Below are 5,087 nucleotides of genomic sequence, written 5' to 3'. Positions count from 1 at the left end.
GTGCTGGGGTCTGGTCTGTTTGTCAGTGTGGGCCCTCTCCCTGCCTCTCCTGGGAGAACGTGTGTGCTCTGGCCATGGAAGGGAAGAGATCTGCCCATTGTGAAGGAGAGAGGCTTAAATGCCCCCCTTTCTGCATCGTTTTCTTGAGCTAGGTTTCCTAAGCAGAGGCATGCCGGCTGACAGCTGGGCAGGTGCCGGCCGGCTGTCATCAGAAACACTGCAAGGTTGCCAAAACACCGGAGGAACGTGCAGTGCTGGTTCTCAGCAGTGGCTGCAGGCGGTGGGGCGGGGCGGGGGTCGGGGTGGGGAGCTCAGGAACCTGTTCTCCCTTCCTTCTGTGGTCATATCTCTGGGCACTGCGTGGGGCGAGGTGGGGGTGCAGATTGGTTTTTCCTTTTTCTTCCTTTTCTTTCCAGGATGGGTCATTTTGAAAGTTTCTATTGAATTTGTTACAATGCTGCTTCTCTTTTGTGTTTTGGCCTGGAGGACTGTTAGGATCTTAGCTCCCCGACCAGGGGTAGAGCCCACACCTCCTGCATTGGGAGGCAAAGTCTTAACCACTGGACCACCAGAGAGTCCCTTCTGTTTTTTTTTTCCTCTACATCATTCACAGGCTGCGAAGAGAAGTTCACCCTCCTACCAGGACTTGAGCCCCTGGAGGCTTCACAGAGCAAGTCACTGGGAGTGGGAAGCATGGCTGTCAGACTCCTGAGAAAACATTTTGAGACCGCTGCTCAAACTGGAAGTGCTGTCTGCTGTCCCAGAAGTGCTGCGAGAGTCACAAAGCTGGCTACGTATCATGAGGAGATGAAAGAACTGTGTATTTTGGTGTTGTGACGTAGCTTCTTTTCCCACCTGGGCTGGGAGATAGATGTGGAAGCCGAGAGGGCAGACTCACTTGACCCAGGGGTGGCAGTTCAATCTGGCTTGTCTCGGGACTCAGGTGCCATCGCTGCTGTGAAAGCCAAAAGTAGGTAGAATTTTAAGACGACGAGGACTGGTCTGTGAGAGTAAAAGCTCCCTGGAGATTAAAAGGGAAGAAAAACTGGGGAAAATCATTCAGTTTGGCAAGTAGGGCGATGTTTATCTTCGAAAGAGTAGTTTCAGGGTGGGGCTTCTGAAGAGGAGGTATGACAAGTGCTTTGACTTGTTATGCTTAGAAGGCCTTTGTCAAAGCCCTGACCTGGATGTTGGGAGAGAAGCCACATTTAGAGGCTAAAGCAGAAGGTGGATACTCTTGTCTGGAAAATCCCATGGACAGAGGAGCCTGGTAGGCTGCCGTCTATGGGGTCACAGAGTCGGACACGACTGAATTGACTTGGCAGCCGCAGCAGCAGAAAGTGGAAGTGAACAATGAGGGAAGGAGAGGTGAGCGGTGCCCTGGTTAGATGTTAAGATTAATGTGAAAAGTGAAAGTTAGTTGCACAGTCGTGTCCGACTCTGCAGTCCCATGGACTGTAGCCTGCCTAGCTCCTCTGTCCATGGAATTCTCCAGGCAAGAATACTGGAGTGAGTTGCCATTTCCTTCGGGGATCTTCCCGACCCTGGGATCGAACCCGGGTCTCCTGCATTGCAGACAGATTCTTTACCAACTGAGTCCATAGGGAAGCCTAGTGAAGACTGGGAAGAAGCAAATGTGAGAAGGCAAAAGGGCGAGAGCCCTTGGAGAGAAAACAGAGATGCTTGAGGAGACTCTGTGTGGGGAAGCTTGGTCCCTGAGTAGCTGGGAGACGGGGGAACCCAACACCTAAGTGGAGGAGATGAAAAAAGATAATCCAGACATGCTGAGAAGAACAGAGAAGTGGTATGCAAACACCTCTGTCCCCCACCTTATCGAACCAACCAATCATGGTTCAACCCAAGTGCCAGCTTTCCCTCACTCCTGTCCCGCAGCAACATGGAAATGAGGCTGCCAAGTGTGCGGTGAAGCTTGTCTGCTCTCTCTGTGCTGTATGCGCCTCTTGCTTTTTCTTCTTTGTCCATCACATGCTCACTTGGCTTCTTGTTGCCCTCCCTCCACCGAGAGCTCATTACTGCAGTCCCTTGTTCTGTGTCTCCTCTGTAAGGCCTCGAGATAGGGTAAAGCCCACTTTCCTGAGTTTCTGTATGGGCTCTGGAATAAAATGATCAGCATTCAAATTTTGGCTCTGCCAGTTACTTACTGTGTGACCTGAGGGACATCTTTGAAACCTCCTGAGAATAGGATCAGGATAAACTGTATATAACAAAAATAGCAGGGATTTAAACAAGATGGCTATTGTTCTCTCACAAACAAGCAGCTCACAGAGGTCATGATAGCTTGACCTATACCATGATAGGTATCAGGGGTCAGGCTTCTTGTTCGATGTCCTCAGTAGGTAGCTTTCACCTCATGGTCCAAATTGGCTGCCAGGCTCTAGTCGTCAAGTCAACACTCCATCTGGCATAAAAAGAGGATGAGAAATGGATGCACTTTCTTCTCTTGAACTTGCCCACAGCACTTCTGCTTATATTCTGTGGCCATGACCACATCTTGCTACAAGGGAGACTGGGAAATATCTTTATTTCAAATTACTATATATCCATCTAAAGAGGATAAGGAAGTATGTGGCTATGGTGTATCTTCTGGTTCACCAACATAGATCTTGAAGTTAGCAATATAGTATGAGAGAACAAGGTCATGAGGGAGTGTGGACCACAGGGTGGTGTCTTCAAAGAAGGTGGAAGTGGGAGATGGCAGATGACAGCCAGAGATTAAGGTAGATGGTCTCTTAGGATTTTTACAGTTTTTTTAGCTTTGCTTTTTTGAGACTTCTGTTAGATCTCTCATATTGTTATTTTTTCTAAACTATTTTCTTGTGCCTTCTCTTTGTCTCTCCACCCATCCATATTCTAATTTATCTCTCAGCCTTCCAACACTTTATTTTTTGGCAATCACATTTTAAAAAATTTAGATCTAATTGACATATATTAGTTTCAGATGTACAACATAATGAATGATTTGATATTTGTATTTTTTAAATTTTTTATCTTTTTAAAAATTTATTTTTTAATTGAAGGTTAATTGCTTTACAGAATTTTGTTGTTTTCTGTCAAACATCAACATGAATCAGCCATAGGTATACATATGTCCCCTCCCCCTTGAATCTCCTTCCCATCTCCCTCCCCATCCCAGCCCTCTAGGTTGTTACAGAGCCCCTGTTTGAGTTCCCTGAGTCATACAGCAAACTCCCATTGGCTATCTATTTTGCATATAGTAATGTAAGTTTCCATGTGACTCTCTCCATACGTCCCACACTCTACTTCCCCCCAACCCCCCAACCCCCCAACCCCCGTCCCGCCATGTCTGTTCTCTATTGTTCTCTACTTGTATTCAAACAAATTCAGCTAAAGTAAATGTAAAGATCTAATTGGCTTTATTCAATGATTTATGAATCAGGCAGCATCCTATCTTGCAGATAGAAAGGAGCTCTGAATTGCTGTACAAAATGGAAGAACGAGGCAGGACAAGGAAGTTAAAAGAGTAGATTGTTTCAGGGAAGATCACCTGCCTTTGGGGGATGGCAGGGGTCTAGCTGGCAGATGATCTCACTAGTGCCGACCAGGAAATTCCAGACTGGCAGGTTAAGATTACAATTCTGGACACACTGTAATTAGGTATTAAGTCTCTGTTTGGGAATGTGGACTTAACACAAGTGACTCTATCTGGGGCCTGTTGTCTCTTTGTTAAGAGTATATGTTATGAAATGCTCACCACAGTGAGCCTAGTTAACATCCGTCACCACACACAGTTAACAGAAGTGTGTGTGTGTGTGTGTGTGTGTGTGTGTGTGTGTGAGATGAATGGCATATTTTAAAAAATTTCCCCAAAGTGTTCACCTCTATTTGTTCCTTTCTCACAGCTGATCTACTAATGTTTTGATAAATTTAATATCATCTCAGATCTCTCTGGAAAAACTAATTGTTTTAAAAAGTGTTCTACTCTGAATCCTCTCAAGTTTTCTCTGCTGCTGCTGCTAAGTCACTTCAGTCGTGTCCGACTCTATGTGACCCCATAGACGGCAGCCCACCAGGCTCCCCAGTCCCTGGTCATCTTTTTCTTCATCTGCCCATCCTTTTCTTTTTTATACCTGTTCTGAAGTGGCCGATGATTCTTGCCTGACGGTTCACATTTAGCAATGAAGAACTAGAATAGGATCTGGGAGTGTGAGTTTGGGGTGGGCTGGGGAGTGGTTCGGTTGACACTCCTTGCCTCCTGTGCAGGCCTCCATGTGAGAGGCCTGATGATGCACCTCGACCTGCTGCCTCCCTTGCCCCTGCCCTCAACCCTGTCTTCCCCACATCCCCACCCTCCGTAGCGGAATCCCCTCCACGGTGCACAGGAGCCGCCTGCTCTCAGTCCTTGGCTCACGTCAGCTGCTAGGGGAGCCAAACTGCAACAAGACCTGCCTGAGTATAACCAGTGTCTCCCTCTACCTTCTCATTACACTAAAAAAATTGTATCTTCCTAAAGGAAATATTGGAGAAGGCAATGGCACCCCACTCCAGTTCTCTTGCCTGGAAAATCCCATGGATGGAGGAGCCTGGTAGGCTGCAGTCCATGGGGTTTCTAAGAGTCGGACACGACTTCACTTTCACTTTCCACTTTCATGCATTGGAGAAGGAAATGGCAACCCACTCCAGTGTTCTTGCCTGGAGAATCCCATGGACGGAGAAGCCTGGTAGGCTGCAGTCCATGGGGTCACACAGAGTCGGACACGACTGAAGCAACTTAGCAGCAGCAAAGGAAATATACATGAAATTCCTCTCTAGTCACAGCTTCCTAACAAGACTGTGTTACAGTAAAATGTATGGTTGTTTGGTGCCTAGAAAGTTTATAATCAGCTACCCATAGCCATGGCCAGCTGGCCAATTTACCTCTCTGGATCTCAGTTTTGCACATTTATAAAGAGGAAGGTTTAAAACGTTAGTGATTCCCAAATTAGTGATCTGAAGAGTAGTAAGGGTGATCCAAATTGTACTTTAAGTTTTTTAAGAAGCTATGGCATGAGCGGGGCATCCCAAGTGGTGCTAGTGGTGAAGAACCCACCTGCCAATGCAGGAGACGC

The sequence above is a fragment of the Bos grunniens genome, chromosome 16 (assembly GCF_055505025.1).
Source record: "Bos grunniens cultivar Pamir isolate PY7600 chromosome 16, Bosgru_T2T1.0, whole genome shotgun sequence".
NCBI classification, from domain to species: domain Eukaryota; kingdom Metazoa; phylum Chordata; class Mammalia; order Artiodactyla; family Bovidae; genus Bos; species Bos grunniens.
The sequence above is the reverse complement of the archived record's forward strand: the minus strand, read 5'-3'. Positions refer to the sequence as shown.